Source organism: Apis cerana, linkage group LG8 (genome assembly GCF_029169275.1).
Source record: "Apis cerana isolate GH-2021 linkage group LG8, AcerK_1.0, whole genome shotgun sequence".
Classification (NCBI taxonomy): Eukaryota; Metazoa; Arthropoda; class Insecta; order Hymenoptera; family Apidae; genus Apis; species Apis cerana.
In genome coordinates, this window is record NC_083859.1 from 10,755,055 (window position 1) to 10,769,507 (window position 14,453).

The 14,453-nt window shown below is 33.8% G+C and overlaps 1 protein-coding gene across 4 annotated transcripts in view; it reads right to left on the reverse strand.

Annotated features, from left to right (window-relative positions):
• The window catches only part of LOC108001532 (cAMP-specific 3',5'-cyclic phosphodiesterase), a 319,149-nt gene extending 316,637 nt beyond the window's left edge, over positions 1 to 2,512 (reverse strand). For 2 of the 4 annotated variants that reach the window (XM_062078822.1, XM_062078821.1), the window contains exons 1-2: positions 2,420 to 2,497; positions 1,320 to 1,423 (exon numbers count right to left, since the gene is read on the reverse strand). The gene's annotated coding sequence lies outside the window, so the exon portion shown is untranslated. Of the gene's footprint in view, positions 1 to 1,319 lie in introns of all 4 variants that reach the window. The other 2 variants (XM_062078820.1, XM_062078824.1) reach the window with 2 other exon arrangements.
• Between the last annotated feature and the right edge of the window lie 11,941 nt (positions 2,513 to 14,453).

Sequence of the window (14,453 nt, forward strand, 5' to 3'; positions counted from 1 at the left end):
AATTAAATTTGAAGAAGAGAGCAAGATCATTATGATCAATTGATTAATTTTAAATTAATTTGCTAACGAACTGTTGCGATTATTTAATTTGAAGTTGATTAAATTTTCTGAAATTAATTCGTTTCTTCTTTTGGATAGGATTTTCAGGTATTGATAAAAATATGAATTTTAAAATTTAAAAATCGTCAAACTGCGATTAAATTTTATTATACGCGAACGAATTTCGTCGAAAGTTTCATAGTTTTCATAACTTTTAACTAGACAACTTTTCCCGGATTCCAATAGAATTCGAGCACGGAGGCGAGCCTTTGTTGCAGCGCCGCTTTCGGGGAATCAATTTCAGGCGGCGAGTTTGAAATTTCGCTGCATCGGGATTCAAATAATAATTGCGATTACATTAAAGATTCGATGAGGATTTAATTCAAGAAATTAGAAAAATTTATCGGAGAGAGAAAACTCTGATAAACGCTTTTCGATCGATCCGAAGAATCTGTTCGAAGCAGCAAGATGCGAAGAATTTTGAAACTCGAAAATAATGGAGCTTTTCGAATCGCGCCCTCGTTAAAAATCCTCTCTAAAAATAATTACTCCTTGCCCCAAAATACAACAATTTCCAATTGCGAGCCGTATTTCTACATCTCGTCACATTTTACGAATCATTATGCCATCCCGAATTTTATCAAACCATCGATCAATCCTTTTCAATTATCTCCTCCTCCCCCTTCAACAAATTCATTTCTGACACAGTTCGAACGATCCCACGGTCGAAATCCCTTTCGCGTTACCTTTCTCATCGAAAAAAAAAAAGAAAAACCACTCGATCCATCCTATATATCCTTACCTCCCCCCTGAACGCTAATTTCCAATCTCAAACAATTTCCAATTTCCTCCTGAAATCGATCAGAAAACCAATCAACTGCTTCCTCGAAGTGAAAAAAGCGGGAGAGGGGGGAAAAACTACTTCCAACCATCCCAAACCCTCTCAAACCGAGCTCCGATCTACTGGATCTACTTGCACGTCCTCCATCAACAAGTACCGAGAGCGTGGGCATCGGTCCGTGAACCCAAACATTCGTGGATCGAGGCGATCCACTGCAGGGAATCGGTGGTGAAGATCCAGAGATGGACGAGGAAGAGGAAGGGAGCGGCTGGCAATGAGTCGCGTCACGCACAGGCACGTTCGCGTGGAAAAGTTGGCAAATTGGTTGTCGGGCAACAACAGGTAGCACAATCGCGTCACAACAACAACAACGACGACGACGACGACTTTTTCTCTTTTTAAATCGACTCGATCGATTCTTTTCCCTGCCTCGGCTTACTGGCTGCCTCGATGGTTTGCGTGTGTTTGCGTGCCTCGCTTCCGGCTGCGTCCTCACCAGGACACGACGAGAACGGGCAGAGTATATGGGCCAGCCCACTGCATCTGGTCACAGAAATGCCACACTGACGCACCACACGCACTCCCGCCACGATCGCGCACACCACCGGCTATCGAGATATCTGGGGGATGGTTGTGGAAAGGAAAGGGGTTGGAGAAGGGGTTTGGGTTCCTGTTCCGTGTCTGCGCGTCCGACAACAAGCTTCCGCGGTTGTTTGAGATCAGAAGTTGTTCGAGTTTGGATATTTAATCGGTTGGAATTTTGGGAAAAGTTTCTCGGGGAGAAAAAGAAACCGGCGCCACGTGGCAGGGGCCACTCGATTCTTACGTTCCTGTCCTATTATCCAACGGGTCCCCGACGTTCTAAACCGCTCTCCAATTTCTTTCCAAACGCCCCACCGTGTCCGATTCAACGAGAAAGATCCGTTTTCCGCCCGCAAACTCTGTCCACTCGAAACAAAGCGACGCGATCACTCGACATCGTTGAGCACCGACACCGTTATGCCAACAATTTCGACCGTGAAAACCGATAAACCGGCAGAGAGAGAGAGAGAGAGATAGAGACAATTACCACGGAAAAGCATCGAACCGTGTCCGACCGAAAATTAACCGCAAAAACACATCGACCGCAACCAGCTTCACCCCCCCGCTTCGAAACAGGGATCACCGATGCCGCATCCGCATTCCCTCCGTTGCAGGAGGTTACCTGTGTGTTGCCCTATCTATCGAACCGCCTCCCGCGTCCTTTCACCCCACTTTGCACGCAGGAGGGGAGAGGCGGAGCAAGGAGCCGCGATAATCTCACGACGAGCGAGAGATTTGACGGTCCGCGATGCCTTCAGAGGCTGGAGAAGAAACAGAGACGCGGAGACGCACAGACACTGGAGGAGACGGGTTGCGACACTTGGGTGAAACATTGGCAAACATTGGCCGACAGGGATGCGAGTGGCCGCGAATTCGTTGGATTCGGTGGTGGTTGGGTGGAGGGCAGGTTGGGTGAAGGGAATTAGGGATGAGATGTTTGATATTGGTGGCCCGTACCGCGAGGATGCTCGGTGCTTCCGAGCCGAGGCGATCAGCTCGTGCGCCGTCGTATTGACGTTGACGGCGGCCGAGACCCGACTGACGGAACGATCCTCTGTGTGGCGTCGCCGTGGCACAGTAACGTACCATCTGGAAAACCGAGGGGGGGGCACCGCGACGTCGCCATTCAACTACTTTTTCCTTTGTTTCATCATCGCTGCCTGTTGATGCCTCGAATCTGGCGTCCAACGATTGATCGGGCTTCTCTCCCTTTCCTCCTTCTCCTTTTGTGTTTTCGACCTTTTGCTCCTTGGTCGCTGTCTAATCTAGGGAGAGGTGATTGTTGCGTTCGCCGGTTTATTGCGCGGCTGCTGATCCTACTTTGTGGTGTAATTTATGGATGTTTTTGTGATTTATCTTGTCTTTATCGTGACGTGTCACGAAATGGAATCGATTTGATTTCGATATAGGAAATTTGAGAATGGTTATTAAAATAAAGAGGGGCGAGGAGAGGAAAGGAAACGTTTAAAAAGGAAAAAGCGTTTAAGAAGTAAAAGTATTCTCGTGTCGAGAAGTTTTTGTAAACTTAGAATGTCAAGAGCGATTCTTGAAACAATATTATGTTACGAAGGAATTTTTAAAGAAAGTGTCTCTCGAGCTTGATCGAAACTTATTAAACTTTCCTGTACTATCTTATCCACCATCGCGACTAGATGCTGGATAATGTCAACGACGACGGCTAGAATCACAGGCGAATCTCCGCGCAGGCTGTTTTACAAAAATTAGATTAGTTATGCTTCCTCAACCACGCTTACCAACTTGTACTTTTTGTTGCGTGAGCATAACATTATTAAAAACATTAAGGGCTAACTTTGCTTCACCGTTATTACATTATTTATATTCGCAACATATTATTACATTATTATAATTATTTACCATACGATATTGCGATATTATTCTCTGTTACTTATAGAATTAGTATCAAAGTTGCTGATTTTTATATACTTATTTTTATATACGTATTTCAATAATATCGCTAATACTTACTAATATTTATTTCCATAACTAGTATAACATACAATTTTATTTTCTAATATTTATAGAATTAGTATCAAAGTTGCTGATATTTATTTCTATATACTGATACTATTGCAATAATATCGTTAGTTCTTACTGATATTTATTTTCGTAACTAATATAATATACAATATTATTATCTAATATTTATAGAATTAGTATCAAAGTTGCTGATACTTATTTTTATATACTGCAATAATATCGTTAATACTTATTGATATTTATTTTCGTAACTAGTATAATATACAATATTATTTTCTAATATTTATAGAATTAGTATCAAAGTTATTGATACTTATTTCTATATACGTATTACAATAATATCGTTAGTACTTATTGATATTTATTTCCGTAACTAGTATAATATACAATATTATTTTCTAATATTTATAGAATTAGTATCAAAGTTGCTGATACTTATTTTTATATACGTACTGCAATAATATCGCTAGTTATTGATACTTATTTCCGTAATTAGTATATAATATACAATATTATTTTCTAATATTTATAGAATTAGAATTAAAAGTTGCTGACACTTATTACCATACAATTTTCAATCATACAATTATACAAATTTACTTTAGATAATTGCATGTTTTTCAACTGTCCATTTATGTTTGATTATGCATGGTGTAATATACAATATTATCTTTTAATATCTAAAATTAGTAATATCATATGATACTTATTATACAATTATTATACAATACAATTACAAATTTATTTTAAAATACACATTTTTCAATTGTGTTTGATTCTTGTGCATAATGTAACACAATATCATTTTCTAATGTTTATTTACAATTATTAAAATGGTACTTATTTCTATATACGTATTGCAATAATATCACTAATATTTATTGATACTTATTACCATGTAATTTTATCACACAATTGTACAAGTTTATTTCAGAATGCACATTTTTCAATTGCGCATTTGTGTTTGATTCTTACGTATAGTGTAATACATTCACTCGCATTGGTTATCTTTGTTACGCGTTGTTTGTTTAAAGAATCGCGTGGTGCAAATTTCTGAGTTTAATTTAGAAGTATCTGGGAGCCTCTCGGGGAGCAGTGACGTCACGCGACGTCGACCAGCCACCTTCCTGTTACCCTGTCCCTTGCACCGCTTCCGCTTTCCACGAGACAGATATCCTCTGCTTGCCAGGATCACGTCCCTTCTCTCTACGAAAAATCTCGAAAAATGGAAACGACAGTGATCTCTCCTCCCTTTTTTTTTTTTTTTCGATGAACTATTATCATTCGATAATAATTCTTTTATTCAAACAGCTTTTTATATCTCGTCGAATCGACATTTTATTTTTCGTTCAATTTTGCGAAATCAAAGTCTCCTTTTGAAGAATACAATGTTTTTGTTCCGTGATAATAACGGATCGTAAAAATATAATTTAACAATATATTTCTCTTTTTTTTTTTTTTTCGCTTTACACGTATATTTTCTTTATCGTCCAATGACTGTATAAATGTAATAATTTGAAAAAATAGTCTCCTCGCAATCGATTATTTTATTTTAATGCGTCAAATTAAATTTTAGCGTACGTAACAACTTCACTTTGTTATATCGAATGATGATATATTTGACGATAAAGTAAAAATCTTTCGACAATTTTTGTAGAATTTAGAATTACGCGAGTGTGATTTACGAGATTAACGAAATTTAAAATATTTTCATTTCTTTCTTTTTTTTTTTTTTTTTACTTTCGACAAAATTATTTTTATTTTTGTTGAGAGGGAATTATTAGATTTATACTGGTTTGATTCGAGATTGTCGTTGTCGACGGCAAAGAGCACTACTCGCTGAAACCGGAAATATCTGAATGAGACCGATAAATCGCGTTACGCGAGAAGAAAAGGAGGCGAATGGCTCTGATTAACCACTCTGGCACCTGACAGTCGCTGTCACGATCCCTGGACATCGAAGAATATAGCGAACAACGTAGTTGATGATTTTTCTATTTTTATCAAATTTCTTTTTCGAGCAAACGCGAAAGAACAAATAGAGATAATTTCGAGTAGAAGAAAAGTCAGGAATGGAGAATGGAATAAAAATTCTCTTCTGGAAATTTTGAAAGATATTTTAGCGTTATTCAATTAATAATATTAAATTTGAATGAATGTAGAAGAGCGAAGTAGAGAAAATTAATAAAAGTTGGAACGTGAAACCGTGAACAAATGGGGATAAAAGAAAGTTTGTAAAAAATGGCTTTTTGCTAATTGGATTAAATGAGTGGAGTCGTTTGTTAATTCAATTAAAGATGATACGATTATTTAATAATTTAATGGGAGGATCGTTTTTAATTTCATCGCGATATTATGGATTATTTTTTAATTTAATGGTTTTCAATCGTGATTATTTTTCACTTATTTATTTATTCATCGCGTTTATGGAAAAACAAATTTAATAAAGAGAAGAAACACGTTTTCACAATTCATTAACGAGAAATTAAAAACTTTTGGTATCGATAATTTGGAAAAATTAAAAAACATGCACAGGTTCGAACGACGACGATATTTTTGTATAAACAGAGAAAGGTAGTAGTTTTCGGAAAACGCATTTTGCAACAGGGTTGAATTTAGGTTTTTCGCTTTTTAGACGATGAAAATAGTAGTAGAAAGTTTACGAAACTCGGCGCATCGGTCAATTTTCCAATGACGTCACTGTGTTTGGGCTTCCATGAAAATTCCACGTGAACCTTTTGTTCTGGGAAGCTGGAAATCCTCCAACTGCGCAGGTCTTTATCATTACAGTGCTGTACCAAGAAGTCTTGATAGTCTTGATTAAATTTTAATCAACCACAATTACACAACTTTACGAAATTTCTCCATCTTTATCCTCGACGATTTAAATGATTAATAATTTTCTATGTTTGATTTTTTTACAAGTTTGATTTTTTTTTTTAAATTCTACGAAAGTAGAAACGAAGAGACGTATGTTGAAATATTTCTAGAATTTCTTTTAAAATGCTTAAAAAATTAATTCCTTATCCGCGTTTCAAGAGGATAATTTCTTTTTCGAAAGTTAAGGATCGTCCGATTATAAAATTATAAACAATAATTAACAGAAATTTCTAACAACGAAAGAGAAATTTAAATTCGTTGTTCCTTGTTCGCAAAATAAATTTGGATTTTAATCGCGTAAAATTCACTATTTCCCTTCCACTCGTGGCCCGTTAAATAATTACCACCGTCGAAAATCGATAGTGGGCCGAATTAATTAATCCGTTTTGCTCCATCTAATTAACAGACAACTTTCCATCCAATTCATTCAACGAAACTACGATCCTCCGCTTGTACGGTGGAGAAAACAAGAGAATTTTCGAAGAAAACTCCCCTAAACACGTTAGTTTTAAACCAAAATTAATTAATTTCTCCCAACTTTCATCTGTGTAATCACCATTAACCTTAATCCATGATATTTACAAGTCTCAAGATCCTCAACTCTAGACGTCCAATATTGGAATATAACCAGGCAATATTCGCTTCATACTTAATACAGAATCTCCTGCAAACTCGAGAAATTATATATATAAAATTGGAATGGTTTGATGATGTTGGACGTGTTCATCGAACGACGACAAGATGTTCCAGTCGAAGAAATCGTCGTCCTTCAATTCTCGGCTGGACAGAAGGAAATGCGAGCAAATTATGTCAATCTTCACGGCAGATAGCCGTGTTATCATTTCGTGCGTCATGCAAGTGGGTAATGGACGGTCTGCTGGCCATTAGATCTGTCAGTTCTACTTAAGGCGACACGACGCTCACGTGACGTGAATATTATGAAAGACACGAGAGATCTGCACGCGAATAATTTGCGTACACGCTGCTAGTTGGAAAAAAATATAATACGAAAGAAATGTTGGACGAATGTCTAAGAAACAAAACCGATTGCATTTATTATGAGATAGGTGAAATTTAATACAGACGTGAGTGGAGATATTTGAGCTTGAGAGATTTGGAGAAGACACGGTAAATGTTGAAGGAATGATTTAAAACAAAATTGTGAATTGGATTTATGAAGTATTGAAATTTAATATCGACATGAGTGGATCAGAGCTTAAGATACTTGGAGAAAACATAAATGTTGAAGGAATGATTAAAAATTAGGATTTAAAACAAAATTGTGAATTGGATTTAAATAGATATTGAAATTTAATATCGACATGAATGGATCAGAGCTTAAAATACGTGGAGAAAACTTAAATGTTGAAGGAATGATTATGAATTGGGATTTAAAACAAAATTATAAATTACACTTATAAAGTAAACATTGAAATTTAATATAATAATCGATATGAATGGATCAGAGCTTGAGATACTTGGACAAAACATAATAAATGTTAAATCATTAAAAATTGGGATTTAAAACAAAATTGTGGATTGCATTTATAAAATAGATAAAATTGAAATCTAAAACCAATATAGATGACACTTGAAAGACATAGTAAATGTTGAAGGAATGATTATGAATTAGAATTTAAAACAAAATTGTGAATTGCACTTATGAAATTGGTAAAATTGAAATCTAAAACCAATATGAGACACTTGGAAAAGATATTGTAAATGTTGAAGGAATGATTATCAATTGGGATTTAAAACAAAATTGTGAATTGCACTTATGAAATAAACATTGAAATTTAATATAATAATCAATATGAATGGATCAGAGCTTGAGACACTTGGAGAAGACATAGTAAGTGTTGAATCATTAAAAATTGGAATTTAAAACAAAATTGTGGATTGCACTTAAAAAAGACATAATAAATATGAGACACTTGGAAAAGATATAAATATTGAAGCAATGATTATAAATTGGGATTTAAAACAATATTGTAAATTGCATTTATGAAATAGGTAAAATTGAAATCTAATAAATGTTGAAAAAATGATTATAAATTGAAATTTTAAATAAATTTATGAAGTAGATATTGAAATTTAACATAATAATCGCTATGAATGGATCGGAGCTTGAGACACTTGGAGAAGATATAGTAAAAGTTGAACAAATGATTAAAAAATCGTGATTTGAAAAAAATTGTGAATTGCACTTATAAAGTATTAGTATCGATATTGAAATTTAATCGTGAAGTAGCTCGAGACATCGATGTAAGCAAATATTAAATGAAAATCGAAATATAATATCGATCAGAATTTGGAGGAAGCATAATAAATGTTGAACGAATGATTAAAAATCCAAAAAAAAAAAAAAAAAGAAAGAAATCGTTAGTTCCATTTATCGAAATATTGAAATTGAATTCAGGCTCGGCCAGAATTTAAGATACATCAAAAGAAATATACGTGGTAAATATTGAATGAGTGCTTGAAAAAAACGAGGTCAAAAAATATGGTTAGTTGCATTTATGGAATATTGAAATTTAATCCTAACGTGGCGTAACCAGAGCTCGATATTTCCTTTCTAGAGATAACTGCATGGAAAAAAAGATAATTAAAGAAAAAGAAAAATATCAAAAATAAAGATATGGGCTTCTTTTTGTAACAATATTATCGAAGAGAATCCTGAGAGCTGTGCAATAATGAAAATTCTTTATTAACGCAAATTGTTTCGGGAACTTGTTATTAATTTTTATCGCAATATTACAATATACCTGTTCGAATTTATTCACCGCTAATCACCACGCAAAATGTCCAATTAAATTGACAATTGTTCTTTTTACGAAAGTATATTTCGGCCATTTTGCTTCGGGCATCATTGTTCGAGGATAATGGTCGAAAGAATCGACGAGACTAAACACGCGAAAATCATTCATCGCTTCCGCCAGAGGGCACACCGCTTCGGGATACACTTTCATGTCCAGACAGATGGAGGAGCGAAGGGAGAGCACGAAAGCTCGGTAAATAGCAATTAAAAAGCTGGCTGGGTCGCTTCATTAAGTATTCCTCGTCGAGACACCTTTTTCTATGGATATAATCGGCTCTTTACGTTTTATTATATTACGCAGTATCGTTCTCGCGTATTACACTTGCATTATGTAATTAATAATACTTTTTATATCTTTCGTACAATTTTTATAACTGTACATAACATTTCTTATATACGATTTTCTACGTTTAGCAATCGTGATGTAAATTTAACACAATCTAAAACGATGTTACAAATTTAATTACATAAGTAATTAATTAATCAATGATCGATAAAATGATGTTTTCATTATCATTTGTTCCGTAAACAACATTACATTATTGATATCAACATTACCTGTATATAATTATTCGTACAAAATTCCGTAACGATGTCAAGTTGAGTGATTTTAAAATTCGAGTAATATATTTATATTTTATTGTTCATTATAAATTATCAAGAGTTTGAGGAATTGGAATTTTAATTCTTTTAATATCAACAGCATTTACAGGATATGTTTTATTATATGAGGTCAAATATCATATCGAGGAGTTACAGTTATTACAAATTTATTATCAGCAATTCCTTACATTGGTGATACAATTGTATTATGAATTTGAGGTGGATTTTCAATTGGTAATGCTACATTAAATCGATTCTTTTCGTTACATTTTATCCTTCCTTTAGTAATTTAATTTATTTGCATTTCATTTAACTGGTTCATCAAATCCATTAGGATCAAATTTTAATAATTATAAAATTTCATTTCATCCATATTTTTCAATTAAAGATTTATTAGGATTTTATATTATCTTATTTATCCTTGTATTTATTATCTTTTAATTTACTTATTATTTAGGTGATCCAGATACTCTTTTCTCCATCATTCTTGAGCAAAATTAAAATATAAATAAAATATTTCACGAGTATATTGTTCTATTCGAATAATTTCATAAAAATTTAACGACAAACGTATTGCAACTTTGAAATATTTATAACGCATACAAATATCTCTTGCAAAAACTAGTTGAATTTTTTAAAATTCGACTTATAAGTATCAAAAAGTACCATACTTCAAAGTATAAATAAAATATTTCGTAATTATATTACTCTACTCTTTTTGTACAAATTCAAAAATTTAAAATCCCAGTATTTGAGATATTTATCATTGCATATAAACATTCTTGCAAAATAGTAACATCGCTTAGAAGTAACGTAGAAATTGTGGAAACAACTTTGATCGATTGACGTTTAGGATAAACGAAAAACTCGTAGCAATTTACCATGAGAGGGGAATAAAATAAGGGAACGAGTGGAATTTCTCTTTCCTTCTTCGAACTCGATGGCACACGATATCGAATATCCGGAAATTCTGAAAGGACCCTCGACTTTTATTCGAAAACTGTCGCGGCCAACGTTGCGCCCAATCTCGTGGAATTCGTTGTCGTTGTAAACAAGCCCAAGTGGTTGACCTGCCTCGACCTTCTCCCCCCCTCCAGCGCGCGAATACAAGCGATTCGTTTTCATTTTTCACGGTTCATCCTAGCCAAGTAGAACGGATGGATAAGAAACTCGTCTCTGGAAAATTCTTCTTGGAAAATTTAACGCGTTTGCGGATTAATCGACGAAGCTCGGAGGAAAGGTATTTTATACGATGATTCGTTTCTTTGTTTAAATTTAACGCGGGTTAAAAATTAGAGATTTCAATAGAATATGTAAATGTTTAAATTAATTACATTTGTTTCGTTGTTTGTTTCGTTTGGAGAAAATTGCGATTAATTTTGGGAATTGAATCGAATCGTATAATAATTTTCTCGATTGTTCCAAGAATTAAATTGCGATTCGATGATTGTGTTGAGATTTTTCTCTGAAATGCAATTTTCTTAATCTAATTGGTATTCCAAGGAATTTTTATAATTTGAGGAGGAACTTTATTTGTTGTTCATCGATGCGATTTTTTTTCAGATTTCTCTTAATTTAACGATATTACGAACGTGAATCGATGATTATTCGTTGCAATTAATACAACTTTTAAAAAGTTTTTAATACTTCGTTGTTCACTTGGATAAAATTTCTTAAATTTTCCTTTGTAGTAGCCATCCCCGTTTATTATTAACGTAGAGAATAAAAATTAAAGCGAATACTTTTAAAAAAGAGAGAGAGAAATTCAATGTTGTTATATGAATAAACAGAATTCCTTGTTTTTAAGATAACAAAGGAAAATAAATCTACGTTACAATTTGCATTTATATAAGAATACCAAGACGTGTGTGAATTTCACGCAGTTTAAGCTTGTTATTGTTCGAGTCGAGTTTGCTTGACCTAGAGCAATTATCCTGCTACGAGAGCAGAGATCGTGCGCAAAAGTTGAGCAAAACAAAAATAATGTACAATATTATATTGAAGTTTGTATGATACAAGCTCCGTTTTAATTATACCTAATGTAGAATAAATGGTAAACTACCGTTAAAATTGTTGTTGCATTTGCACAACAACGCCCATTTGTTTAAAGTTCTCTCTCTCTCTTTCTATCTCTCTCTCTGAACATTTTTATTAATCTCCATTATTCCATATTTATCGAACAACAAAAATTTAATTTCAAAGATAAAAATTGTTGATCAACCAAAATTTTTCATCGTTCAAAAAACTTTTCCTAAATATTTTTATTATCCCCTATTATTTTCGTATTCACTGCTACAAAATTTTAATCTCAAAGACGCATCGTCGATTTTTCATTATTCAAAAAATCGATGATGAATGCTAAATTTGGAAAATTGTTAATCGATCAAAATTTTTTACTGCTCAAAAAATTACGATTTTTACATTTCGATATTCATTATTACAAAATTTTAATCTCAAAGACGCATCGTCGATTTTTCATTATTCAAAAAATCGATGAATGTTGAATTTGGAAAATTGATTAAAATTTATCATCGTTCAAAAAACTTTTCCCAAACATTTCTATTATCTCTTATTATTTTCGTATTCACTGTTACAAAATTTTAATTTCAGAGACACATCGTTGATTTTTCATTATTCAAAAAATCGAACGGTGAATGCTAAATTTGGAAAATTGTTAATCGATCAAAATTTTTTACTGCTGAAAAAATTACGATTTTTATATTTCGATATTCATTATTACAAAATTTTAATCTCAAAGACACATCGTCGATTTTTCATTATTCAAAAAATCGATGAATGTTGAATTTGGAAAATTGATTAAAATTTATCATCGTTCAAAAAACTTTTCCCAAACATTTCTATTATCTCTTATTATTTTCGTATTCACTGTTACAAAATTTTAATTTCAGAGACACATCGTCGATTTTTCATTATTCAAAAAATCGATTATGAATGCTAAATTTGGAAAATTGTTAATCGATCAAAATTTTTCATTACTTAAAAAATTCCATTTTTTCCTAAACGTTTTACTATTACAAAATTTTAATCTCAAAGACGCATCGTCGATTTTTCATTATCCAGAAAATCGATGAATGCTAAATTTGGATCAGCTCCAATCAACAATTTTAAAATATCGTTCAATCAAACATGTTTCAACAAATATTCAAATTGCTTCCATTCCTAACTCTCCATCGTGAAAGAAACTGAACCATCTGATTATCGAAACCGAATAAATGAAATTTCCTCTTCGTCCATTCCGAAAACAATATCCTCCTTCTCTTCCTCAATCTCTTTATGACAAACAAATCTATATCTTAATAATCGGATATAATAAGAAATTCAAATAGCACACGATTCCACAACTTGGAAACAGGATTTTAGCGATCGATCGGATCGAATTGAAAAATCGAGCAAGGGTTGCCAACGTAAGAAGGTCTCGCCCTTTCCCTTCGTTTTTTCCACGTCCATAAATAGCATCCGCTTGTGTTCCGCCTGCGACTCGCCCGTCAGACCGATAACCAAGAGTAAATAGATTGCAAAAATAGCAGGTCCGCTGGTTCTGGACCCTGTCAAGGGGGAGAGCCTTGGGTACTCCGGATCAAGTGTAACGAACCAACACCCGTATGTGTGTGTGTGTTGCACCCGTCCAAGCCTGTGTACCTTTCCCGTGCGCGCGTATTGGTGTGCGCGCTCGTGGAAAACTGTGAATTATTACGGAACGGTTTTCGAGAAGGAAAATCGGTGGAAAGCGTATTTTTCCCGGGGAAATTCGAGATCCTGTTTGCACAGGGATGAGTTATACGGATATTCCGCTAGAGACTTGTATTTTCTTTTATCTTCTCGTGTGATTGATCTTTTAAAATTGCAATTATTTGCAAATAAATTTAATATTTCCTTGTCGATCCTTCGTTATGGATCCATTGTACGATTGAATCGTTAGAATTCAAGTTTTTGAAGCTGTCAGATCTAATATTCCTTTCTCCTTGATATTATTTTTCTTAATTTTCACGTGCAACATGAAGAAGAATTGATAATCAGATGAGTGAATCGTTGCACTTGCAAGTGTTTGAAGTTGCAGAGCAATTTTTCGAATCTAATATTCCTTTCTCCTTGATATTATTTTTCTTAATTTTCACGTGCAACATGAAGAAGAATTGATAATCAGATGAGTGAATCGTTGCACTTGCAAGTGTTTGAAGTTGCAAAACAATTTTTCGGATCTAATATTCCTTTTTCCTTGATTGGAATATTATTTTTCTTAATTTTCACGTGCAAGATGAAGAAGAATTGATAATCAGATGAGTGAATCGTTGCACTTGCAAGTGTTTGAAGTTGCAGAGCAATTTTTCGAATCTAATATTCCTTTTTCCTTGATTGGAATATTATTTTTCTTAATTTTCACGTGCAACATGAAGAAGAATTGATAATCAGATGAGTGAATCGTTGCACTTGCAAGTGTTTGAAAGAAGAATTGATAATCAGATGAGATACACGAGTGAATCGTTGCACTTGCAAGTGTTTGAAGTTGCAAAACAATTTTTCGGATCTAATATTCCTTTTTCCTTGATTGGAATATTATTTTTCTTAATTTTCACGTGCAAGAAGAATTGATAATCAGATGAGATACACGAGTGAATCGTTGCACTTGAAATGTTTAAAGTTGCAGAGCGATTATTCGGATTTAATATTCCT